Source organism: Gymnodraco acuticeps, unplaced genomic scaffold (assembly GCF_902827175.1).
Source record: "Gymnodraco acuticeps unplaced genomic scaffold, fGymAcu1.1, whole genome shotgun sequence".
Lineage (NCBI taxonomy): Eukaryota > Metazoa > Chordata > Actinopteri > Perciformes > Bathydraconidae > Gymnodraco > Gymnodraco acuticeps.
In genome coordinates, this window is record NW_022991091.1 from 2,273,061 (window position 1) to 2,300,666 (window position 27,606).

At 40.8% G+C, this 27,606-nt stretch overlaps 1 long non-coding RNA gene across 1 annotated transcript; it reads left to right on the top strand.

Moving 5' to 3' along the window:
- Positions 1-16,684: 16,684 nt before the first annotated feature.
- Positions 16,685-18,124, top strand: LOC117560129. The gene is made up of 3 exons (XR_004571116.1): positions 16,685-16,935; positions 17,416-17,609; positions 17,975-18,124. It is a non-coding gene; the product is annotated as an uncharacterized LOC117560129 (long non-coding RNA).
- The last annotated feature ends 9,482 nt before the right edge of the window (positions 18,125-27,606 follow it).

Genomic DNA, 27,606 nt, shown 5'->3' on the forward strand with positions numbered 1-27,606 from the left:
TTACTTTTTTTAATAATAGGGAAACTCAGGGTTACAATCTTATTCAAAACCTAAAAAGAGCATATAGTGTTTGTTGTAAAATGATCAAATTGTATCTCTTCTCTGGAAGCCGTACTGTTCTGTAGGCTAATTAGACCCTCCAGAAAAACGCGATTCTCCGATCGCAGAATTTACCGCAAAATGGCGCAGATTTTTTAAAAGGCCGCATATTTATCAAAAGGCCGCATAATCCCCGCATTTTTTCACACAAAGTTGAGGGGGAAAAAAGTTAACTCCTCTTGACGTGAAGTAGTGATTGTGAAGTTAAAACTTATTTGCAGCAATGTTGAGCGCATCATCAAATGAGGGAAACTGGATTCACCTGTCAATACACTGATATTTATTGAGAGACAGACAATTACATACGGCCGGGAAATCATCCTAGTTTCACACTGTCCTTGTGCTCCACCAAGGTAATCTCTGAACCAAAAGACACAAAACATCTAACCAACACGAGGAGAGGCGGGCTCCCAGAAAGCCCGCGTATACCTAATTAGTAGCAGATGTGAGACAATAGTCTACTTGTCTCAAAGAGATCCAGACAAGCCTCAACCTACACAGGGGTCTTTGACTGACTACAAGCAGATGTTTGCAGTATCACAGATTCTATAAAACAATAAGAAACTCTATAAACAGATCAGATGAAAATATTCTCTTACAGATTCACTCTTTTTATCAATCTATTGATAACCAATTAACATTAGTCTAAGAATATTTCAGTCAATACTTAAAATCAATAGGCATCCTCAGAGTTGGGTGGGCTCAGATACATTCATTACATTAAAAATAGAACAAGATTGAAAAACACTTCAATCACCATGATTGAACACAGTCAATCATAATAAAAATCATCTCTCTTCAGTGCTTGGCATTTTTGTCAAAAGGTACAATAATAAACACATGGGATACAAAATATTATAGCAAAATATATGTTTCAAGAATAAGATATTTTATCATTCATCACTCAGTTAATCTCCTTCATCAAACACAAATTCTAAATCAGCTTACATCTCAAAGATTTACTTCAAGGCAATTACTTATTAAAACACAATTAGAATTTAGGATTTATAATAAATCCAATTGAGGTATAAATCAGAATCATGAGAGATCCAGCTAAGGTTCCTAGTTAAGGTATAAATTCACAGTGATGAATCGATCAATCTGTAATCTGTAAAGTTACAGTGTCCTCAATCTTTAACATTACTTTACGTTTACTTCATTACGCTTTATTCAAGAGTAAGGCATGATATTTAATTAATTACATTACTTCAACTATCAATCATTATGTCATTTCAAAATCTGAAGGGAAAACTAAACAATTCTCAAAATGTTTAACAATCTGAAGAATCAAACATTTTATTGTATAACAACCTGAAAAGGAAAAAATCAAAACATCTGTTCTTTATTCAGAGCATCAACTGTAATCAATATCAAAACATCTGTTCTTTATTCAGAGTATCAACTGTAATCAATATCAAAACATCTGTTTTACCTGGTAATGATTAAGGATAGTAACATTGTCTGTTATAATATTAGAAATATCTTATTGTTCAATACCTTATAAATCTGAAAATATCAATTAATTAATTAGTTTAGTGTGAAAGTGTAATCTGATAAAATATATTTATCACCACTATTTAACACATATCTGTTCATTGGGAATACAAAAACAATCATTAATTGTACATCTGTAATCATCTGGTCATTCAATTCAAATGTTATCTTTGTACGAGAGCCAGAAGACATGTTTTCCTCCTCTCTTTATGACACAGAATGTCTGGTGTGTAAAGGCATCCTGATACTGTAGATTAGCACTGAGGTGCTGATTGGCTCAAAACTCTTCTTCATCAGAGCGCCATAACTCAATTATCTGTAGATTAGCACTGAGGTGCTGATTGGCTCAAAACTCTTCTTCATCAGTGATGATGATGCGACGTCATCAGCTCGCGCATCACAGAAGGTAAACAACACCGTAGAGTGAACGTGTGGAACTCACACGAGAAAGAAAACACCAAGATGAACAAATCTAATCCATCTCATTTACCGACGAACATTTCTGCTAAAGACCGGGCAAAGCAGTACCCCGATGTCTTGCACGAAAGTGGGGGGAAACTATTCTGCACCCTGAGCAACTGTGTTGGAGCATAAGAGAAAAACCACGGTGACGACCCACTTTGATTCATTCAAACATTTGAAAATGCTTTCTGCTGCTGCGGACAAGAAAGCCAAACAACTCACGTTCACCGAGGCATCAACCTCTAAAACCCTTTCGAGGGTACGAGAAACGAGGTGAGAAGCCTACAGGCAGGGGCGGACTGGGACTAAAATTCAGCCCTGGAAACTGACCCAGTCCGGCCACATGAAATGTCAAATGTTAGAAATCCGCTGTTTATTATTTAAAGTTTTACGTCTGATTCGCTCGTTTTTTCCTCTCTGTACACAGCTCCAGTTTGGGCATTGGCCTGTCATCAGATTTCATTTTTAGTTGCTGCTGTAGCGGAAGTTTAGTAAAATTATTGTTGATGAAATACTCCAAATCTCCACCCTCCATAATTGCACTTGCTTCAGTTGCTTGCTACTTTTTAAGGGCAGTGATGACAGTTACAGTACGAACTGAAGTTGATGCAATTTGATTGGATTGTGAGGCATGACATGAGCCTCATCTGATTGGTCAATCCCTCAATTTGTTTTCACCAAGGGAAGCCAATTTCAGCTAGCCTCCTCTCGCAACAGAGAGTGCAATCTACTGTTTCACCATAACATCTAGAGGGGCGCTGTTTCACTCTTTGTAAAATACTCAATGAGAATGGGGGAGAGATGGGCCGGCAGAATAATTACCGAAACTAAAAAGTGTTTTTATTTATTTATTAAAATTATAACTAGAATCCAAAAAAACAGGGCAAGCCTGGCTTCCCTTGGCCTCCAGGAGAAAACGTCACTGAGTTCAAGGGATCATTCTCACCCACCTCTTGCTCTTGCCCTGCACTTGTATGTGCCAGTTGAGCTGGTTCTTCCACCAGCTCAACTCTGTCCCTCATCATGAACGCAGGAGGCTGGCTGTATATCTGAACTCTGTCCCTCATCATGAACACAGGAGGCTGGCTGTATATCTGAACTCGCACCCTCATCATTCTCTTCATCATCTTGCACTTGTTCTAAGCTGCTGCTGATAGTGCTTGTAGCAGCCAAAAAGGTCTGTCAATTTGCGACATGTATATGCTTCACCTGCGAGTGACGTCACCTTTTTTTCTCTTGCCTTCTCGGCCCCACCTTTTTCTTTTTGTTTTCTTTGATTTTTATCCATGTTTTTTCATTCTCCCTGTCTGCCGTGGCGTCTAATCCCTTCTCTTCCTGTGGCCGGTCTTTTTTCTTCTTCGTGTGTTATTATTTGACAGATAAGAACCACACAACTGCATTAGCGGCCGCTGTCGCCCTCTGTCGGCCGTCAGTGCAACTTAAATGATGACGTTAAACAATTTTTTTTAAAGGGCCGGCCGGCCGTCAACGGCCCTTGACGACCGGCCGTTCTGTGGTTCTCCAGATTCTACAGATGGCCTGCCTACAGGATTGAAGCTGGTCAGATAACGAACGAGTAAATGAAAACAGAATGAGGCGGAGAAGTGTGTGTGTGTGTTGTGTGTGTGCAGTGGCGGCGGGTCATTAGGGGCAGGTGGGGCACAGCCCCACCTAGTGTCAGAAGAAAGTATTACAAATAATGATTACAAAAAAATACTAAAAAATAAATAAAAAAACATATAAAATATATTTTAAGGTCATGTTTAATAATCTGATTCGTCTGTACATTTCTGTTTTAGTCTGTGTTCTTCTAATTAGTGTCTAGAGTGCCGTTTTGAGCTGTTTAGAGCCATGTGGGACAAAACCCGATCCTGCCCCTCCCTCTCACAGTCTAAGTGAACGGTGATTGTAAAAACTACACTGCGCATGCTCAGAGTATTTTTCTATTTAATGTGTGTGGCAAAAAAATAATGACCGTAGGGGCATAGTGCTCCCATCCCCACCATACGTCATCTCACATAATTCAGAATTGATTGGCTGTAAGTACTCAGGTGTGCAGTGCTGCGAAACGTCACGTGTAGTTTGAAGAGGAGACGAGAGAGCAGCATATAGCTAACATCACCAGCGATTAAAAGAAGTAAAAAACTGAAAGAAAATGAATGAAGTTGACCATTTACTGGAGCACACATTTGAGACACTTAGTCTCGGAGAGAAACTGGAGGTAAAGCGCCTCGGTGCCCACCATCCACCGGATTTCCAAATGGTCCAGACTGCGGGCAAAGTTAAACGTGGGTTTAACGCTGAGTGGTTTGCTAAAAAGAAATGGCTAACGGCGAGCATCCAGAAGAATTCCCTCTTTTGCTTTCCTTGCCTGCTTTTTGGTGAAGATCAAGGTACTTGGTCGAGGACAGGTTACAAGGACTTAAAGCATCTTTCGGAGAGGACAATGAAGCATGAGAGCAGCAACAGTCATTTGGAAAATGCCGTAAAATTGGGATTACTTGGAAGGGTGAATGTTGCAGCTCAGATTGACAGCGCCTACAGACGCGGCATTGATTCTCATAATAGGAAGGTGGAAGAAAACAGGTACGTGCTTGGTCGGATCATCACCTGTATTAAACTGTGTGGGAAATGTGAGACAGCACTGCGGGGCCACAACGAGTCGGCGGACTCTCTGAATCCAGGGATATTCAGGTCAATTTTCGAGACAATGTGTGAGGGCGATTCCAGGCTTCAACGGCACTACGAAGCTCAGCTTGTTTTCAAAGGGACATCAAGCACCATACAGAATGAACTCTTGGACTGCATGTATGATGTGTACAGGGAGGAAATAGCCAAGCAAGTGGACAACACATCATTTGTTGCCGTTCAGGCCGACGAGACAACCGATGTCTCCTGTAAATCGCAAATGGTGATTGTGCTGCGATACATTATGCCTGACCTCACAGTTACAGAGCGTTTTTTGGAGTTTGTGGAAGTAAAGGACAAAACTGGTGTAGGTCTCTCTAACAGCATCAAGGCTGTTCTGGAACCCCTGAAGCTGAAAGAAAAGCTAATCGCTCAGACCTATGACGGGGCGGCCGTCATGAGCGGTAACGTGCGCGGGGTACAGACGGTGATGAAGGAGACGTACCCAAACGCTCAGTTTGTTCACTGCTACGCCCACCAACTGAACCTGACCCTGCAGCAACTGTGTTCAGCAAGGATGAGCATCCTGAAGGTGTTTTTTGCAGATCTAACTGCTTTTTCCACTTTTTTTCTCCGGTGCTCCAAAACGTATTGCAGCTCTTGCAGAGGCAACACAGAGACGCATCCCACGGCCACCGGCTGTGAGATGGAACTTTAAAAGCAGAACTGTGAACGCGGTTTGGGAGACCCGAGATGCACTACTTCAGTGTATGAAGCATATACGCGCACAACCAGGATGGGATGCGGTCACCATAAGTGAGGCATACGGCCTGTCAAAGAAACTGCGGGACCGAGCATTTATGCAGCTCCTGGAGTTTTTTTCGTTGCTTATGCCAGAAGTGGATGTTCTATACAACACTCTGCAAAAACGAAGCATCGATGCACCTGGGATCAACAGCGCGCTCTGCCGTTTCAAGGAAAATGTTCAGAAAATGAGGCAGAAAACTGATGCATTGGCCGCCACTGCTCATGATGGAACAGACGAGCCAGGCCGACGAGTCAGCAGCACAGCGCCGGTGATGAAGGAGGCGTGTGACACAGTCATCTCACAGGTGGAACAGAGGTTCTCACAGAGTGACCATTTGATCGCTGCAAAGCTTGTTGACAGCTCATTCTTCCCACAGCATGTCCTGTCATTTCCTACACCTGAGCTTGACTGCGCCGTGAAACTGTGGCTTGCGTTGGGAAACAAGGAGAAGTTGAAGTCTGAGCTGACCACGCTCTACCGCCACAGTGAGCTTCACACTGGAAACACTGCCCTGTCTCTGTTGAAATCCATTCACGAGAACAACTTGGAGGAAACGTTTGCTGAGACTGTTATTTTGGTCAAAATAATAGTGACAACTCCGATGACGACATCCGAGTCAGAGAGGAACTTTTCCACCCTCAAAAGGATAAAGACTTTCACTCGCAACACCATGGGACAGCCGCGACTTAACGCATTGGCCATGCTTTCAATTGAAAGCCAGTTGATCCAGCAACTACAGGACTTCATCCCCAAAGTGATAGACACATTCTGTCAGAGGAAGGACCGCCGTGCCGCTTTTCTTTTCAAGTGAGCCTTCAGCTTTGGTAAGTTCATTTATGTCATATATTTTGTTGATCTTCTGTGTTTTGCCTCTGCTGGATCGATTGATATTGTGACCTCGATGATGAGTGTCTGTGTTTTCCTTATATTTACAGTCTATGGTGTTTTAATGCTAAAGCATTACGGTTGTTGTTATTGTTAAGAATTACTTTGTGATGGTGACCTTTACTCCATATATGAAGGTGCATTACTATGACATCCCCACGCTGTGTACGTAAATGTATGCGCTCACAGTGTTGCTCCTGTGGTCTTCAGTATGTAATTTGACACTCCCCCTCTCTCTCTCCTCCCCCCCCTCTCTCTGTCTCTCCCCCGACCTCTTTCTGCCCCCCCCAGTTTTGTACACCTAGAAACGCCACTGTGTGTGTGTGAGAGAGAGTGTGATTAAAATAGCCCAATTGCTTTTACAATAAATGAACATTGAATGTGTTTAATTGAACAGTAAATGGGTTTAACGTTAGTGGCAAGTTGTGTGTGAGAGAGAATAAATAAGACAGCCCAATATTTAAAAACATTATTATTTACGCATATTTCGCAACTTCCCGCAATTTCACCGCATAAAATCACATAAAAACCCTGCATGTTTAATCGCATAATCAAGGATTTTAGCTTGCATAATCAATGATTTTAGCCCGCATAATTAAGGATTTTTGCCCGCGTTTTTCTGGAGGGTCTAGCTAATACTTTAATTGTGAATCTATACACCTACTGCCTGAATCTTCTTTATGGTATTATATTATACATTTAAGTAAAAAAAATCATATTAATATTTCTTCTCTCCTGTGTTTATTTGCATTGCATTTGATATTGAGGTAATCCAAAAGAAAAATAAAGTTATCAGGTTACATTACTTTTATATCTTGATACTCACATTAAGTTACTGGTTGTGTTTTTGGCAAGTAGCCCTCCCAACCCTGAACATAAGTTATATAATTTTAATTACTGATACAGTTGTTGCACATCTTTAATTATTTTCTCGTGTACTTAAGTCATAAAATGATTCGAAACCTTTACTTTTCATAAAATGCAAGATGTAACTTTCAATGTGGCTTGTGTATTTATCACATTTTCAATGTGAAATAGATCTGATTAAATAAAGAGTAAAAACACAATCTTAAATGTTGACATTTATCATTTTCCTATGCTTATTGTTAATGTAGTGGTGTTATAAACAAAATGTTGTCATGAAGGAAATTAAGATGTTTTTTATTTGTTGACAAAAGATTTAAAGTTGATGCTCACAACTAGGGCTGCAACAAACGACTAATTTGATAATCGATTAATCTATCGATTAATTAAACGATTAATCGACTATTCGGACTATTACGCCTTGCACAATTTCTCAAACGCTCTTATTTAGCCATAAACTTTTAGATTTAGCTTGAGGTTGTTTTAGGCATGTGGAAACTAACAATGAAGACAATAAAGATGAATACTTGATTCAAAAATACATATATTATTAAATTAACTAAACACATTTTGAACAAAATTAACATTGCTTTTTATTTAAACTAAATAAATAATATTTCACATCAAAAGAAACAACAGTGTTTTAACAAATCGTATTAAATAATGTGATGACAGAACTGTAAACAGAATAGCTGAAACTTTAACAAAATAAATAACTCAGTTACCTCTAATCATTAACCCATGTTTGTATCATTGAGTTAATTCCGTGTGTTGCTGCTAGCATAAATAACACCTGACTCGTGGATGGGGCTACAGAGCTACTAGAAAGACAGTCGAACCCGGTGCATTTCTCCGTCTGAATGTGGTGCACTTTTGCTAAATGTTTAGACAAATTGCTCGTGTTACCGCCCTTACATGCTAAACTCTTATTGCACTTTTGGCAACGAGGATTGTCCACATCGAGACGGGTAAAGTTTAACCACACCTCGGAGCGAGTTCTCTCCGCCATCTCCGCAGTGTGTTGCTGCATGTAGCAACCGCGTGTGTGTACACTGCCCCGCCCCCTCGCACACAGACGGGGGAGAGAAAGATCTCTCTTCTGGATTGGAAAGATCGAAAATACATCATAGACGCATTTTTTTTGTCTTTTTGCATATTAGAAACGAGTTGGCGACAGTAAGACTGCGATATAATGCTTATGTAGCAATAATACATGACATATATTTTTTAAATGTCTCCAGTACCGATAAAAAGACCAATAACGTTGGAGTTTAACGGAGCGTAAAACACACGTGATGATGTCACCAACAAATCGACGACTGAATTAGTTGGTAACTAATTTGCTAATCGATTTTAATCGATTAAGTCGATTAGTTGTTGCACCCCTACTCACAACATGTGGGAACATTTATTGAGAAAAATGTTTCTATTGTAAAACAAATATTTATCTGCATACTGAACAATTTCAAAACTCTCTAAAAGATATTATCTTCTGTGATGACCCTGTAGGGATTGTGGGTATTGCACTTCATAATTACATTCTATGGTATGCTTATGACATATTTGATGCCAAAATACATGGGATTAGGGGAGACCTTCTTGTTGTTTGCATTGTCACTGATAAATGACAGCGTAGTATTCATTGTCAAGATTTTGTGTTTTTAAACTTGGGAGTCTTTTGAGACTGCTACGGCTTGGGAAACTATTTGAGCCTTACGGCCCGTCCACACAGCGGCGTGCGTTGATGCTTGCCGGCGGGCGTGTCTGAAACTCGACCAACAACCAATCACATGAATCTCCCGCCCCTGACACACAAGCAGCGGTTTGATTGGCTAGAGCTTGTACTGGCATATAATTCGATTGGCTGACGCTTCTGCCGAGGCGTCAAAAGTTGAACATTGCTCAACTTTTGCAGCGAGCCACGCCAGCAACGCTCCACGTCGCTTCCCACGTCGCAGTTCGGCGAAAAGTGACGTCACCCCATTCAAAGTGAATGGTGAAGCGTCAACGCACGCCGCTGTGTGGACGGGGCCGTCCAGGCGAGACACGGCAGGCAAAAACATCGTTTTTCAAGTACTGGTCAATTTAGAGATGTTGTGCTATTTTGATTCTAGAACATGTTTTCTTTCAGGCTTTTGGAAGGAAAACGTACAAAATACACATTTAAGTGTTTATTTTACTATAGTTTGTCTATTTGCGTCTGTAGATTTCTCCTAAATTCACCAAAAGTTAGCATTCTAATGTAACATAAAGTACCGCGACCGCTGTGTGCACCATGTCAACAGAGATATCGTTGGAAAGCTGTGTCTCTCCTGCACAATCTCATCGGATCTAAATATGGTCATTTCCTTTGTATCAGCAACCAATCGTGAAAGCACAAAGGGGTCTTAAACCAAGAAACAAAATCTCATTGGCTGGTGTCAATTTCTGACAACGTGATTCGTTCAGATGCGTCACGTGGTGTGCTAAAACACTTCCTGGTTAGCTTTCCGCTAGAAATTGAAATCTCAAAATGGCAAAAGAACGGCGGAAAAAACGTTCACAGAGAAGACGACAACAATTGTCACTTGCACGAAGCAAGGTTATACAAAAAACAAATTACCCCGAACATGAAATACCTTCACGGAATGCGTCGATGCGCAAGCTGTCATCCAAAGAACAGGAGGGTTTAGCTAGCGCCCAGTACTCGAGTTGAAGGGGGATGAGGGGGGATGGCATCCCCCCTGAAATAAAAACGGTCAAAAATCATCCCCCTTCTAAAACTGCCATCCCCCCTTTCCATCCCTTATGTCATTTTATCAATGAACTTGGCACTGGTATTACTGCTATTTCAACATTAATTTTGCGCATATTGAGTAAAATACCGTGGGCGAGGGAGCACGCACACATGCAATGACATTTTTACGAAGTCACTGACGCTATGCAAGTGCCCTAGAGGGCGCCAGAGCGCCGTGATGCGCCTGTTTGATTGATGCCAGAAGCTGCATAGCAGCATTATCGCAGGTAACGGTCATCACAATGGCCAAGCGACCAGGAGGACAACGCGATCTGAGGGACTTCATATTTAAAAAGACTAAAAATAACATTTCAGGTAAGTCGAGAGTCAGTAATCTTAGTCATTACTCATTACTTTAGTCACCAAAGGCGGAATCTATGGACATAAGCAGCAATAACAACTTAGTTTGGAGTTTAGCTACGTTTTTCTCTCGTGTTAGCTAGCTAGCTAACTAATGCTAGCTAGCTAGCTAAAAGATGAGGACTTGAACTTCATTAGCTAACTAGGCTAGCATTAACGTCAGCTAATCATGTTAAAAAGAGGAACACGACAAGGGACACTGACATAATGTCAACATAGGCCGAGTTGGGAGTGAGAATGTGTTGATTCAGAAGCTAACAGAATTGAAGGTTTGATAACTATTAATTATAAGATAATTAACTCTTTCCCAGTGCATTTTTGGGCATTTCTATTAATCTCTGGAGACTCACAGAATATTTTGTTATATGAATATTTAAATAGTGATATTAAAAGGAAGGTGAGAAACTCCTTTTTCAGCCCCAAAACTGTTATTAGCCTATAATATCCAAACTTGAATGTTGGGCATTTTAATGAAAATATGTAGTTTTCTTAAAAATCAACTAGAAGAGTAATGTCACCTGCTTGCATAAGAAGTCTGCTCAGTCATTGTATCAAAACCATAATGACCTTGTTTTCCTCACATAGAGGACAACCATGGCCAGGAAGCAGGACATGACACAGCAAGAGAGCGAAGAGCTAGAGGAGGAACAGGTTTGATCATTCTTAATTCTACATGTTGGGTTAAGACACTGTTATTTTTCAATTGGCCTAATACAGCTCATTATGTCAGTGGACAAGAGGCAAATTAGTTTTATTATCGTTTTTTGTTTTTGTAGTGGAAAGAAAAAGAGAGGAGGAAGCAGCAGCAGGGAAAGATAGTGCTGAAGAAGATAGTGCAGAAGAAACAAGCATCCCAGATTCTGACGGCCCAAGTTACCAGGGAGAGAGCAATAATGATCAAGATATCCCTGAATGCTGGACATCTAACATGTTTAGAGAGAAAACTAAGCAATACCCATGGCTAATATGCCAAAACAAAAAACTTGGTTGTCTAACTTGCCAGAAGATAAAAGCAGTTGGGCCAAATGCTGGTGGGAGCCAGGTGCATATTGCTGATGAGTGGGCTAAAGTTAAAGTGACAGCCCTATGGTGCAACGAGAGCAGCACAGCTGCAGTCTCTTCGGAAGAAGATACACAAGCATAGAATGTCAGACTATCATCAAGCAGCTGAGAAAACCATGGAAACGGCAAAAGAAAAAATAATGGAAACGTTGACTTCAGATATTCAGAGGGATCACTTCTTAACTACTGATCGAGTATTTCGCACAGTTTACAAGATTGTGAAATCCGCAAGGCCTTTCACAGATCTACCAACTGATATTGATCTGCAAGTCAATGGACTTGACATGGGAAGAACTTTACATTCAGACTATTCCTGTGCAACAATCAGCCGACACATAGGAAGTGAAATGAGAAAGAGAGTAGTCGGAAAGGTCCTTCAAAGTGGAACAACATTTTCTGTTCTGATAGATGAATCTACAACTGACAGTAAAAAATCAGTTTTGATCATTTATATTAGAGCAAGCCTAGGGATGAGTGAAGAGCCACTAACATTCTTCTTGGATCTAGTTGAGCTTTCTGCTACCAATGCAGATGGAATTTATCAAGCTCTGATGAATAACCTGTCACACCATAGCTTCTCTGAAGCTATTATGAAGGAGCGCTTTGTTTGCTTTGCTTCAGACGGAGCGTCCGTCATGCTTGGAAGTAAATCAGGTGTTGCAACCAAACTTGTTGAAAACTTTCCCAACGTGATGGCTGCATGAACCATCGTCTTGAGTTGAGTGTTGGAGATGCTGTTGAGGAAATTGCAGGGATGAATGATTTCCAGTTTTTCTTTGACAAAATATACAGTCTCTATCATGCATCCTCCAAAAACCGCCGCGAGCTCACTGAATGTTGTGAGGACCTTGCATTACAGTGTCTGAACATAGGGAGAATTCTCAGCACTAGATGGGTGGCATCCAGTTATAGGACCATTAAAGCTGTATGGCAACAGTACCCAGCGCTCCACAAGCACTTTTCTGATGCCTCAGTTGATCCTAAAAGAAGATCAACAGAGAGATGCATGTTCAGTGGTTTAGCAAATCGCCTCTCTAATGCAACCTTTGTCCATAATCTTGGAGTCATGTATGATGCTTTAGAAGAGCTGTCTGAATTCTCGCTCTCCCTTCAAGACAGAAACATGACGCTCCCCAAGGCCGAAGCAAGTCTCAGTCGGCAGATCCGCTTGTTAAAGTCAATGGCAGAGCAACCTGGACCAAGGGCAGAGGAGACTCAGACAGCAAGAGATTTTAAGCTATTCAAAGGAGTGCCACTGACAAACAATTCAAGGTACAGCAGAGAAATAAACCACCAACGTTTTTTTCATGCCTTGGCTGCTAGTATTGAGACGAGAATGGGTTGCCTGCCTGGTAAACAGAGAAGCAAGGAAGAATACCAGAGCTTTCTTAACAACGTCAAAGTGCTGCAGCCGTCTAGCTGGCCAGATGCGTGTGGAGTTCGTTAGGCTGAAAAGGAAATACAGGAACTCTGCACCTTTTTCAAGCTTGATAATGGCAGACAAATTCAGAGAGGGATGAGGGAATATATTGACATGGTCAGACTCAAAACTGTTGATGAAATGATACCACCAGCACCAGAAGAGCTGAAACCCCTCCTTCAAGCAGTGAACACTCTGGTCATCTCCACAGCTGAGTGTGAACGTGGGTTTAGTCAGATGAACATTTTAACTACAACTAGAAGCTCCCTAGAGGTAAAAAGCATGTGTGTTGGCCCTCCACTGAACAAGTTCAGACCAGAAGCATATGTCAAGACTTGGCTTCAAAGCCATTGCTTAGCTAACAATCCGAAAGCAAGAGCCAGAAAAAATTTAGACCAAAAGCATGATTATGAAATCTTTGGAAACTTCTATGAAATGGGGGAGAGTGGAGTAGGCAGCCATTGACAACATTGGTCCTATTTTGTATTATCTTATCACTTAATGCCCTGTTAAAAAAAGTAACATTGGGAATGTTGACATAAAAGATTTGTATTTGAACTGCAATAAAATGATGACGGATCCATATTTTTCTAATTTTCTTCCTCAATTTTTTCATGAAGTGTTTAATTTACATAATGATTTAATTAATCACGATACAAAATTAACCCTTTAGATACCAGTTTTGATCGTTATACCAGTAACTGCTTTTTTGAAAAAATACACTAATTCAATATTCTAAAAACAAATTTGACTTATTATTATAGTATCATCAGCTGATCCATCTGAATAATAAATGAGAAGATTGATTTTGGTGCATTTTAACTTTTTGTATAATGTCAGATTGAACAAAAAGGTACGTTGGGACTGTTAACCTACAAGATTTGTACCATAGACTTCCATTATAACCACATTTTTGTATCCCCTCCCCCCTTTAAATTAAAGTGAAAATAAGTTTGTTTGCACTAATTGTCCTCTGCATTTGACCCTAAATGTTAGTGGTGCCATGGCAGCCCGGGGACCGACTCCAATTCTGAGGTGCCTTGGTCAAGAGCAATGGCAGGAGTATCTGAACATCCATAACATGCATGTTGTTTTAGGAGTATAATAATTATCTTTATGCTGGTTGGTCTCCCACCCTCTGCGCGTTATCAGCACAAATGTTGTCCCCATATGATAAAATCCACCATCCCCCCTGATTTATTTTTACAACTTGAGTACTGCTAGCGCCTCACTGCAATCTTTAAAGATCGTTTTCTCAAAATGAGTTTTTTTCTCCTACTCTGAGTTCGAAATTTCAACTTCAGTAGCACGTACATACACCAAACCTTCTAGTTATATTCCTATCAATATTATGAAGGCTTTTACAGAAGGGTTTGTTCATATATCATTCATAGCCTGAATTATACAACATTGTATACCTAAAAACATGGTGAAAATTGATATTTTAGGGCTGTTGACAGTATTTTCAGATTTATGGAGTGATAAAAAGAGATATCCAATATCCCTTCTGTAAAAGCCTTAGATACTAATATGACTACAAAATGAAACAAGAATTTTTAACCTGGCTATATCCAAAGTTCAGATTTCGATTCCTGAAATGTGTTAAAATATGTGCATATTTAATGAGATAATGGATAATTTGCATTTTTAAACATGCTATTTCAGAAAACTTGTAATACAAAAGACAATTGCCTTATTGTAAGTAATTAACTGGAGAAATGTCTAGCTGATACCTTTAAGTTAAAAAAATTACCCTATTCACCTGGGGTGTCTCGCCTTAATGCTGAAAGAAATAAAAATGGTTTAATCAATATAAAAGCACCTTTCTTTTTCTACAGTCATATTTAATTTAATTTAATTCACGCAACATTGGCCATATCTCTGCTAGTTTACAACGTTTAGTTACAAATGACATTTATATTTGAAAAACGGTGAAGCACTTAAAAAACAATTGTATAGTGTAGGTTCAAGAACATTTAAATCAAAAGGACAAGTTTTGTAAAGTTACAGGGTATCTTACCTTCAGAATATGCCAGGAACGAGGAGCAGTGACCGCAAGCTGGGTTGTTAGCTTAATACTGAGAGCATGTTAGCTTAGCTTCTTAGCCTGAGCTAGTTCTGGAACGTCACGCTCGTTGGCCGCAGGTCCCGCCCTGTCCCGCCCTGTCCCGCCTCGGTTCCGCCTCAGCACCGCCTCTTTGCCCTTATTTGGAGCAGGCGGGAGTTAGACTCTGACGTCACTGTCGAGCCGTTAGTGGCCGACTCCGCCTACTAAAGGCTTCTCGGCAACTCTGCAGAATCCTATGGGTGACGGCACGGACCCTACGTCCATTTATATATACAGTCTATGGCTAGGACCAATTTCCCCAAATCTGTGGCGGAAAATGTAAGGCGGGGCCTCTCATATGACGCACACCTGCACACTTGCTCACCTGTTCCACTCTAAGTTTTCTGAATGCCAGGAAGTATTCTTGCCTCGCTTCTGAAGCAAGTGACTCGGAAGACATGTGCTATCAAGCAAGTGTACTCGACATTGAGAAACACCCTGTGACTACACTGGTCTTGCTTTACAGATCATGTGGCTTGACATGATACGACCCTGTGCAGGGCTCGACATTAAGGACTGCCCGATGGCCCGGGGCCATCTAGTATTTAGCTCGGGCAATGAAGCCTCACCTGCTGGTTGCCCGATGGGGCAATCTATTATGCCAGTATCATGCAGCTGGCGGATCCAGTAATGAGTGACCCGACAGTAAAACTAAACATATCTATAACTAGTGTAGGTAGTTTGAGAGGTAATTAAAATAGCTACGATATTCTAACCTGAAGTGTGTGTTTTGTCCACTCACCGCTGCATGTGATTATGCAGAGCTGCGTGTCGACTCGTCAGCAGCAGCTGATCTCTCTCTCCCGTCAGATTAGACTTCACTCGCGTTTATGTCCATATCGATCAGATCCAGCTAGTTCTAGCTAACGATATGACTACCTGCTTATTAAAAGACACCTAAACAATAAGTGTCGCTATGCAACTGGGTGAGACCACAAAGTATAGCGCAGCATTATGCATTTGTTTACATGCCCACCGGAACCCCGAGGCATTACCAACAGATCAACGCACAATCAACCCACACAGGACATCTATTTCTCCACATTAAGTGTTAGACATTAAAATGGACTATTCTTGTCTGTCACATACTTTTCTTGTCTGTCACATAAGTGGCGCAACTGAAGCGGCATTGCGCTAAAGGGAAATTATTTTGACCGAAGATATTTAGATTTGCCGGCTAACGGGAACTCTGACGTCGCCATTTTGTGTGCTTCGCGGATGCGCTCGGGATGAGGAGGCATGCGTTCGACCAACTTACAGTAGATAACATTACAAACATTTTTAACAGGGGCCATAATAGTGTAAATAATGTTTGTTTTGGCAGTTATAACTGAATGTAATGTTTTCTACTTTTTTACATCTGGGAAGGCATTTGCCTTCTTCAGATGGAAAGTGTCTTGACCAACAACTTAAAGGTCCCATGTCATGCTTTTCCGGTTATTGCCCGTCCCCTTGTGTGTTATGAAGGTTTTTATGCATGTAAACAGTCTGCAAAGTCAAAACCCTCAAAGTACACCCTGTAGCGAGTAAACTCTAAAACAGAAAATACCTCCCCCAAAAGCCTCGTTGGAGATTTCTCAGTTTCCATTGTTTACTTCCTGCCCCGCGTGACGTAGCTGCACCACGTGACGTCACTTCCTCTGCCAGCCGACCATATTAAGTGTCATAAAACCTGCTTCTTTCAAAGCTCTATCCAGTCATGTCGCGGAGGGTCTGTTGCCTGTATTGTGTGGAGAAATCCACAATGTTTGCAGTACCGAAGGCAGAACCACTACGAAGTCAGTGGTTGACATTCCTTTTTAACACTGTTCCAGCTGATTTACCAGCCGGTACTGTTGTGTGTGCGGCATTTCACGGACCAAAGCTTAAAAAACTTAACAATGTTTAGCTTCGGACTTGCAAAGCTGATATTGGAGGACGATGCTGTTCCTACTTTGTTTGGACCAGCGGGAGATTCGGGTACACAACCTGTAAGTATTCATTGTGGTTTGTGTATTTATTCTGTTTAAAACAAACAATGTATCTACCACGACTGTGTAAATGCTATGCTAATGCTATGCTACCGAGGTAAACACGAGGGCTACCTAGCATTCCCAGACCTCAACACCGATGTTAGCACATGGCCTTACATGTATCTCATAGCAGGAGAATGTCTGCAAACACACACGAAATACTCATAGACAGTATACTCCGGGTGATTTAACCGTACGGTCAGTAATTACAGTTGCCGTTCGTGTATTCTACCGAGATACCATTAATAAGCTAAGGCTAGAAGCTTCTAACCTAGAGATGTTATGAAAAACATTGTTTCATGCCAGCTACAATGAATGAACGAACGTAGCAGACTATCTGTAGAACATTGTAATTGTAAAAGTGTTGCTTTTATGAAATTGACTGTTTTCCTCGGATACAAAATTAATTGTATGAAATACTATGTGTATCTTTCTTAGAGTACATCACAGCAGGAACACAATACCAACTGCTCCAGTACAGTCGGATGTCAAACAGACTGTTTGTGTGGGAACTCAGAGGGTTGAGACACGGTCTGTGGGAACACAGACAGTGGAATGTAAAGTGTCCGCCATTTCTGTTGCTACACAGTTGGCCCGGGGAACACTGAAATCGGCACACGTGAGAAGCAAAGGTAGACTATAACACTGACAAATCACAGATACATTACCTTAATTGTGCTTTTTTTTTTTACATGTACAGCACTTGGGCTCGACCAAAAATATTTTTTAAATGTGCTCTATAAATAAAACCTTATTTGATATTATTGTATATCACAGAAATACTGTTATGTTGACTACAAGAAATACACTGCTGTTTGTAGTTTGTACATTTTTCATGAATTAATCTGTCAGATGTACACAAATTGTTGGCCTTTTACAATGTATTAGTGTCTTATCTAATGTACATAGTATTTATGCACTTTTCCCTTTTTATTAACAGGCATCCAGGGCACGGTGTCTTTCAAAAGTGTTGGCACTAAAACTTCCACCTACACAGAAATCCCCTTGTCCTCTACACCAATAAAGGGCCCAGGATTGGGACCTAGCAAGAGACCTCGACTAGAGTTGGAGCAGGAACAAGGAGAGACTTCGATTGAATTTGAAGAGACTCTGGATTCGAGTTACCACCCTGATGATACTGTAGAAGAATCTGACATGTCGTAAGTTTGGTATATTTGGTACACATTACTATTACTGTTGTTCAGAGTTGACATCTAACATGTATTGTTAATTTTGTTTTGTTACATTAGACTTCAGACACGATCCACGCACAGTGACGCAAAGTACATTGTGTTTGAAAGCTGCCTCGGACAGCTGTTTGAAAAATGTCCGTTTTGTAAGACAGACTGTGATGTCCAAAAACGAAAAAATGGGACTTTTGTGGCGTTCAAACAGCGTTGTCCAAACTGCACTTACTTCAGACAATGGGAGAGCCAGCCCATCATTGGAAGTACCCCGGTTGGCAACTTACAATTATCTGCTGCTACATACTTCACTGGTGCTTCCTTCTTCCAACTAAAAAAGGTATTTTACCATCTTACATCCATAGCATATGAAAAATGACAGAAGTGGACTTTTTCAAATACTTGTCCTGTTTTTCAATTTATTCATAGATATGCAGAGCCATGCAGCTGGAGATCTTCCAGTATGAGACCTTCAGGAGGCATGCTAGGCATTATCTGGAGCCTGCTATTATCCACAAGTGGAAAACTGATCAGCTGAAGATTTTCCAGCAACTACACCACCAGGGGGGAAAGGTCACAGTTGCAGGAGATATGAGAGCAGACTCTCCAGGTAAGCAGAAACAGACAAGACAGTCTAGTGCCAGAGTTACTGGTGTATATTACAATTCATCGAACTTATCCATTGAAATTCTGTTGAAAAGTCTTGAAACCTCCTGTATTATATTTTCTTCAGGCCACTCAGCTAAGTTTGGGAGCTACACACTAATGCACCTGGGAAGCAACACCATTGTGGACTTCCAGCTTGTTCAGGTGGGATTCTCTTTCTGGGTGTAATTTTAGGCGTGCTGGCTGTTGATGCTGAACACTGAATTACACTGAATTATCTGTACAATGAAAGAATAAAAGAGAAATGAATAAGTGTATACAAATAATTAATTATTATATGAATGTTATATTTTTCAGTGTATGTGGGTGAGCTGATGAGGCTGGTGTTTGAAGAAGTCTTTGAGGACCCAACACCCTTTGTGGAGGAGATGAATAAAATCAACATCCCAAAGGACCTGTCCACTCAATTTGACAGGCCCTCAAAGGAGGAAGTGGTAGCCCGCCATGTCTCACGTTTTAGTCTAGGGGCGGTCGGAAGCCCACGTACTGGCCAGCCAGATCAGGGAACTCCTGGCGTATCCGGCGGACCACACACGACGGGATGACCACTCTATATTCCTCGTCCCAAAAAGCCCCAGCACCAGCTTACGAAGCTGCGATAGGCCAGATGCCTAAAACGCCTATAAGAGGAGGAATGGATGATAACATATATGTGCTGTCCTGTTTTTTCACCCTTACCCCTCTGCTGCTTGAACAACTGAATTTCCCACAGTGATTAATAAACGTTCATCTTATCTCATACAGTGTATATATACACATGATCAATTTGTACATTTATCAAAATAAAGTTTGATGGAACTACTTGATAGCCTTTCTTCCCTGAATTATTTGCACCTAGATCATTCATATATAGCAAACCATTATTTGATTTTTCATCTAATACAGTAGTAGTTTATTATAGCTAAAAATAACTTACTCTTCTTCAGTTCTACGCCTCAAAGGTCCATAATCAAACCGATAAATATTGTGGAGGTTCTGCAGGGTGTAGGGATTGAGGCAGTTTGGTTCTAGTCCGGGGTGGTCAACCATGCACACAATGGGTTCTGGGACTTGGTGCATTCGTGTTAAAACCTATAGGAGGATAAGATATTTGTAACATAATACGTTTAGCAATTAAATCCAACTATGGCGAGGTTTACAAAATAAACATTCAATTACTATAGAATAAATAAAAGGGCATATAGTCTATTGACTTGACAAGTATGTATGGTGTATATAATGTTGTGTGCTACTGTTGGTGTTTTTGTATTTGTTGTGGTGACACCCTGTTTTGACCATAATTCACCTTTGGTATAGTGTTGCCACACGGACCCTTTAGTGTGTGCTCTTAGGTTTAGTTTGTCATTCCTAGCTTGTCAGACAGAGCAGACATGTATTTACCTGATTCTAAACACACCGCCCCCCGACTCCCTTTCATCGGCACTACACTGTCACCTTTCTAATCTCCCTGCAACAGAGGTTTTCCACCTCGGTAGGCATTACTGCGCAGTTTCCACACGTGCACCTAAATAACAACAGTTGGAAAGTTTGGTTAGTCAGCGGACACACTTGTTACTGTGATGTAGATAAATGATTGAAGTTCTAACATTACATCTGAAATGTAGCAGCTATACAAAATTTAAAACGTTTCCACTGTGAAACCGCCTGCTGTATTCTTGTTTGGGACGGTGGATCAGGTCCATCACGGTCCGTTTCACTCTCAGGGTCGGACTCCGGTTCGTACATATATGGCTTTACTGACACGATTTCATTTCTGCTACTCCGCTCAGAGCCGAAAAACACCATGGGCTAAGTGGGCTAAGTACCCGCTAAACCACTTTACGGCAGATGTCAACTGGGGCAGAGCCTCTGTGGTAGTTGACAAATCAGAACAGAGGGGCCGAGCTGACCAATCGGAACACACTGGGCTCACAGGGAGGGGGGGCGAGAGCTGCAACGAGCCGTTTAGTGGAGAGAGTGAATACACGTAGTTTACAGAGATGCTGTATGCGAAACAATGTGAGTTTGGAAAATTGCACAGTATAAATCTATTCTAGTAGACATCAACAATGGAATTATGATCAGTGGAAATGGCCATGACATGTGACCTTTAAGTGTTTCTTATAGCTATGCAGGGCATGCAAGCGAGCAAACACAAACAAGAACAAACAAATAAGTTAAATGAAGAATAAAATTGAAATTGTATAATATAATATTGTGGTGGTTCATCTCAATTCAGTCTAGAGAATGCACCAGACAGCATCTAAGACCTGCAAAAATCTAAATTTTCTAGGGGGAGGCCCCCCAAACCCTTCGTGCCATTTCGTCCACGCGTATTTTTCAGGGCAATCTCTATTGGGCTCAGGGCCATCTGTAAATTAGCTTAGATGGCCCACAGGGCCATCTCCCAAAATCCTTAATGTCATGCACTGACCCTGTGTGATCACTGTGTGTACTATTGCTACATGGTACAGTAGCCCCTGGTGATGCGGCCTTGGCCATCTGTACTTGGCTTCTCCTTACCACTAGTCTCCATGTCCCTTTCATCCTAATTAAAATTAAGATGATTAAAACATAAACAGACCCTTTTTCTTCTCTACTCTGCATCATCCTGTCCTCACCCCATGCACTGATCTGCAGGAAAAAGCGAAGAAGCATTGATTTTCTCAAGCTGCCGTCTGATGTAGAATGATTTAGCAGCCTTCACGCCCCTCCCTTGGTATGAACTCTACGTATGAGCCTGTCCAGAGCAGGGCAGGGCTGAATAACTCAGACGTGCTGATGGATTTGGATGAGACCCTGTCCGCCCTCCTGTCTCCATAGCAGCGGTAATGATGGCAGCAGCGCCAGTTAAAGTGCACAGCATGCAGACGGCCATCCATATAGATAAGAAGAACAAATCACAGCCAGTGTCTTTCAGTGTGAATTAGCGTCCATCCCCTTGAATTACTGAGCCAACCTGTGTCTTATCCGCCATTATCAACAGACCACGACCGCAAACTTGAATATGAAGATACAATAATACACCAATCATCCAACCAGGGGTGTAATCTGATCCCAAGTTACATACCCCTCTAGAGGTTTAAACCTTAACCCGAACAGTGGCGATGCAATTATCACAAAGTATTACATCTCCACTTTGTCACATGTAGAGTAATTGCTGATTCTGACTTTAGGATTAGAGGTTTTTGATTAACACTGTTGGCAGAGCAGTAGAGACATTTCACTGCACATGTTAAAAAGTGTAAGGTTATTTTACAATGCATTTTCTCATAATTACAACATTTTAAAATATCAAGCTTAAGAGGCTACAGAATGTGGAAATTATACACTGCAAATAAATAAAGCATAACCTATGCATCAAAATGTCATAATTCTTCTTTTTTGGAAGCTCATATTTACAAGTCTTGCAAAGGGAAAAAGGCCTGGAAGAATATAATGGCCCTGGATGCTTAAGCTGTTTGGACTTTATTCCTTTAGCTTCTCAACACACACTTAGACATCAACCAAAGGTGGGTGTTTGGAGATGTTCCAGTTTAAATACAAGGGAAGAGGGAGGAAGCCTTAGAAATAGGCTGTATTCTTCAGCAGTTTAACATTCTAGGCATGCAGCAGCACAGAGATGAGAGAGGGGCTCAAAAGGTTTGGTTTGGGTTGCAGAATGAAACGGCTTCCCTGTGTGTATTCTTATTTAGTAATATAAATGTTGAGGTTGCTCTGTAATAATTAGAGAAATTACGGTTCAGTAGGTTTAATAATATTTTCCAAATCAATTTAGTATGGCTATAAATGAAGCTGACTGCAAGACAGACAATAAGTCATGCAAACCTCATTAGGCTTCCCTTTTGTGAGTGTGCGTCGGCAGTAGTTATTGCATTTAACTTTAATACAGATTATGTGATAATAGCTTAACAAATTCAAAGTTCACTGTGTTGTGGGAATTCATTTCAAGCATCGAGCATACCTTTCTGTAACATTTAGGTATGCAAGACTTCCTTAAATTGCATGACAAACAGAATTACCCCAGCAGATAAGCTAATATAAAACACAAACACTGCATTATTAAATATTCCTTTTTTAACACTCCTGAAGCTTAATCAGTTAATGCTTATTTCTTGTCTTGTTCAGGACTGAAAAAGACAGGCATGACTAGGACTTACCACTCTCCAACAACATTTCTTGAGCAAACATCAGATTCAGATATTGCGATCACAGCATATGCAAAACTCACACTATAGACGTGCAATGTCGACAATTATTCTAAAACATGTCATGCTGAAAAATACTAAGAGAAGGCCGCCACAGTTTCATAATAAACCGTTTATATATATTAACACTTCTCAATGGGTGGCCCTCTGCAGAATTTGCCTGGAGCTAAAAATAATCAACAATTATTACACCGTTTTTAAGTGGCAGGAATATTGTGCTACATTAAAGTCTTCTCATTATAGGATAGGTAAAAGAGCATGTTATCACAACCCTTTAAAGAACAGTGGTTTAAGAGGTAAATGAGAGTCAGTCTTCAGACGAAGTAAGAGACTTGGAAATCTGTATTTTAAAAGGAAAGTCTCAACAATTGTAACCCAATGGCTCCTGGTTAGTGGTTCACATTGTGCTCCCTTAAATCAATATTTGGTTTTGTACACTGAAGGAAAAAGTGTCTTTCCTAAATACATCCGTGTTTTCATGGCTTGGACCTTATCGTTTGCAAAAGTAACTTGAATTTGCCTTTTTTGATTGTAAGTGACACATTCATGGGGGAACATACTTAGAGTTAAGATCTAAGGCAATATCCATGCGTATATCGCTTTTAGGATGATTGTGAGGAATGATTTTTGTATATATGCACACCTGTATTCCAATGCATGTGTGTATTTGTACTGTGTGTGTAGTCAAACAAATATATAAACAAAGTGGAAAACTGAATCTCCCCCTAGGGGGTTCAATAAAGGTTAATCTTAATCTATACAGCTAGAACATCTGATTTTAGCACGCATGTAAACACCTGAGATGCTTGCTTTCTGAAATCTGATTAATCTAATCTCAAAACTGTGTCCACTTCCTCTCTGAAATGTACAGTCACAGAATTGTTGTTAAATGGCATTTTTGCTTAAAACCAGTTGAAGATTTAAATGACAAACTTGTACATTTAAATTTGTACTTATATAGCTTTTTATCCAGTCTTTACAACTCCTCAAAGCGCTTTACATAATACATGTCAACATTCACCCTTTCCCACCACCTCCATACAAAGCAATGCTACTTGCTCTAGGAAGCTAACATTCACACACATTCATTCATATACCATTGGCCATGCCATCGGGAGCAACTCAGGGTTAGGTATCTTGCCCAAGGACGACCACTCTCCCTCGCCATAAATTGCATTTGTGAACAATGACCCTTTAAGCTAAGAAGTGGATCTTTCAGTAGTATACATACCCAAGTTTATAGACCTATATGCTCTTGATTGGCTTTTGCTGGGATATGTGTGGGTGGTTTGCTTCTCATCCTGGTTAATAACTATCCCACTCAAATCATGTCCTTCCTCTTGGAAACACATTTAGAGCTCTTATCCTGCCAGTGATTTTAGTATAGCTGAGCTCTTCTCAGACCATCACTCTTGCTGAGTTTCTGAATCAAGGCTAAGGAGCTGAAAGCCTCTTGTGCGGTGCCATGTCGGCCTACTGTACATCTCTCTCCATTAGTTGTGTCAGCCTGTCCCTCTGATCACAGCCACACACATACACAAAAACATAGATACAGGCACTGACACAAACAAAAACAACCCACATATGCTTGACAGAATCTATACACATTGTTGGAGGTTGCAGATGGGCAGTGTCAGATAGCCTTGCTCTGCAAACAAGCTCGGGAGGACGACATCATGCAGAAACGGCTCATTAAATGCTATTAGCCTGCCATTTAATCTAAGTGAATCCTTTCTCGATTCCTCTGCTTAGCAAACAGCTTTTAGGGTCACAGCTAAAGATGAGGAAAAAAAGACAGGCAAATGAAGCAGGGCCACTCACCCTAATGGTGCTTGTGGAAATGACGTAGAGGATAATGTGTTGTCAACGATCAGAGAACAGGATTTGAATCTAATTATACCCAGAAAAGAGCAGTGGACGTTAGATGCTCTGCTTTGTGCTTTTGAGAACATGACTCTCCCGGGTGAAGAAAAAAACAACAAATTACTAAATGAGAACATCCAATGAGCTGTGCAAGACATAACAGTGACTTGTGTTAAGCGGTTTAACAATATACATGTAGTTACAACGCAGGGTATAGGTACATGCAAATTAAGAAAGACCTCCATGGCTTTGCAACTTAAACTGGACCTATCATGCTATATTTGAAAAATATATTGTAGGGCCATACCTACATAAAACATGTCTGTGAAGTTTTTTTTCAAAATACCAAACAGATCATGCATTTTAGCCATGCCTTATTTTGCTCCATTTGCTCTTTTCCAGCCCTGTTTTTGCAAGGGCTGATTCTGTGACGTAGCTTTAATGCAAAGGAGCTGCAGCTGACCACACCCCCCTGCAGGAGAGGGGAGCATGCTCTGATCAGCTGCTGGGCTCTCAGAAGAGGGGGAGGAAAAGAGAGGCTCCGTCCTCCGTGTTTTATTGTTATACGATTATATAGAGTCGTTATTCATTTGTTTTAAAGCTCAATAAATAACAAAGAAGACCTTTGACCGGCACTTTTCTAATTTTGTCCAGAAAATTCAAAACTTTAACGGACATGTTGACCGGCAAAAAAAAAATCTAACTGAAACTCTGCCGCACGCTCCCCTTGTCCCTTGGAAGAGGCGGAGAGGTGGGTGTTTGTCATAAGCTGGTGGACTACCGAGAGAGAATTACAGTGAGGGATTGCATTGAATTACAGCAGCAGGAGCAAACGCTTGCCTCTGGGAGGGAGAAAAAGAGTGAGAGTGTCCACAGCAGAGAATAAACAGAAGGGCAACCATGCGCGGGAAGTCTTCTTCGCTGCTTTTGTGGCAGACTACAGCGCCACTTACAGGCCTGGCATATGTACTACATAGTGCTGCGTACCGGTACGCCGAACCGGTACTGGACTTGTAAAAAGTTTCGGTTCAGGTCCGGTTAAAACCGGAACGTCGGGAACCGGTACTTGGACTCGCAAAAAAACTAGCACTTACGTATATTCTGGTGTCTGTGGTTATTTAAACATTCCCTGATAAACGTTATTCAGCATCAATAAATGAGTGCTAATCCCAGTGTGCTCAGTGTACAACATCACATGTCATTTCACCTTCGATTCACAGTTTGCAAACGTAGCATTTCGCCACATGCTAATGCTAACCGGAAGTGAATAATTTTCAAATAAAGGTATTAGGTTAATAGTGTGAACTTCCGTTTTTTTCAGAATAAAACTGATTTAAATTAAATAGTGTATTGAATTCAAAATTATGCCATATCAACATTGATTTTAATTTCTAACAGTATGTATGTACATCACTATGTATGTAGTATATACTGTATAATGTACACATGTAGAGTTGTAGAAAATACATGGTGTACAGACAGTACAGTACACTCTGACTGTACAGTCACTACAGTGTAGCATATACTGTATAGGTGTGTAACAGTGTAATGTGTATAGTCTACTCTACACTCTACCTTTCAGCAACGTTTTAGGGATTTAGGCTCAGTCAGCTCAGGGACTGTTTGGTTACTTTAGTTTGGTAAATGAAATAAATGTTTGAACTTTGTAGTAGTTCACTGTAGTTGCTGTCATAAGTCATTTGTAGACTAAGTGGCAAAAAGTGTTTTTTTTACATTTGTACTTTGTAGAGAAATGTAGACACAAGTTGGAAGGGAGCACAATAAACCTGATGAGTTTGAATTTGAGTTGATTATGAGTTAATTTTCAATTGATAATTAGCTCACAATAAGTTCACTTTAGTTACTCACACAACTTGACACAAGCCATGGGTTCAGGTCCGGACTTATAAGTCCGGACCTGAACCTGAACCTCTGGACTTGAGTCCGGACCTGAACCTGAATGTGAGTCCAGGTACGCAGCACTAGTACTACAGCGCTTTCGAGCGGCCCCGTGGCCCAACCCCCCATTCCACTGATAGGTGGAGAGTTGCCCATATAGGCGGAGCACCCCCTTTCTGACGTCAGAACAATTCAAATCTGTATCAGCTCCGTTGCAGCCCCGTTTTTAGAGATTTGGGTATGGAGGAAAAGAGAGAGGGTTGTGTTTTCTGACACTTGGTGAGTTCCTTGACACACCGGGGACTAGGGCTGCACGATATTGAAAAAAACTGACATCGCAATTTTTTCCCCCCCCCTGCGGTATATATTGCTTTTTTTTTTCACGACACTGTGTCTCAGGGGATCTTAATATTTAAGAACCTATTAATGTGTTATATCAGATTAACGGAAATAATCTCAGCTAACTGACGATACAAACCATTTTTACCAAAACAAAACACAAGTCTCATAAGAAGCATCTAAATGACGCGAGCGAAAAATGCTAACGCACTTTGGCACAGAACTCAAGATAAAAGTACCCTTATTACTTATTGTAGCTGCAGGTCTCCCTTGAAAAAGAGATCATTGATCTCAATGGGATTTTACCTGGATAAATAAAGGTTTTGAACACACAAGATATCCGATTAAAGCTGAGGTTCCACAGATTATTTAGATCTACAGTATCATCACTGAGTGATCCAAACTCGGACAGGGGAAGCAAACACAGACATCATAACACGTACCTTTACGTAGCTTCTAGGGGAGATGTCTCACCGTAGCTGTCAATCTGA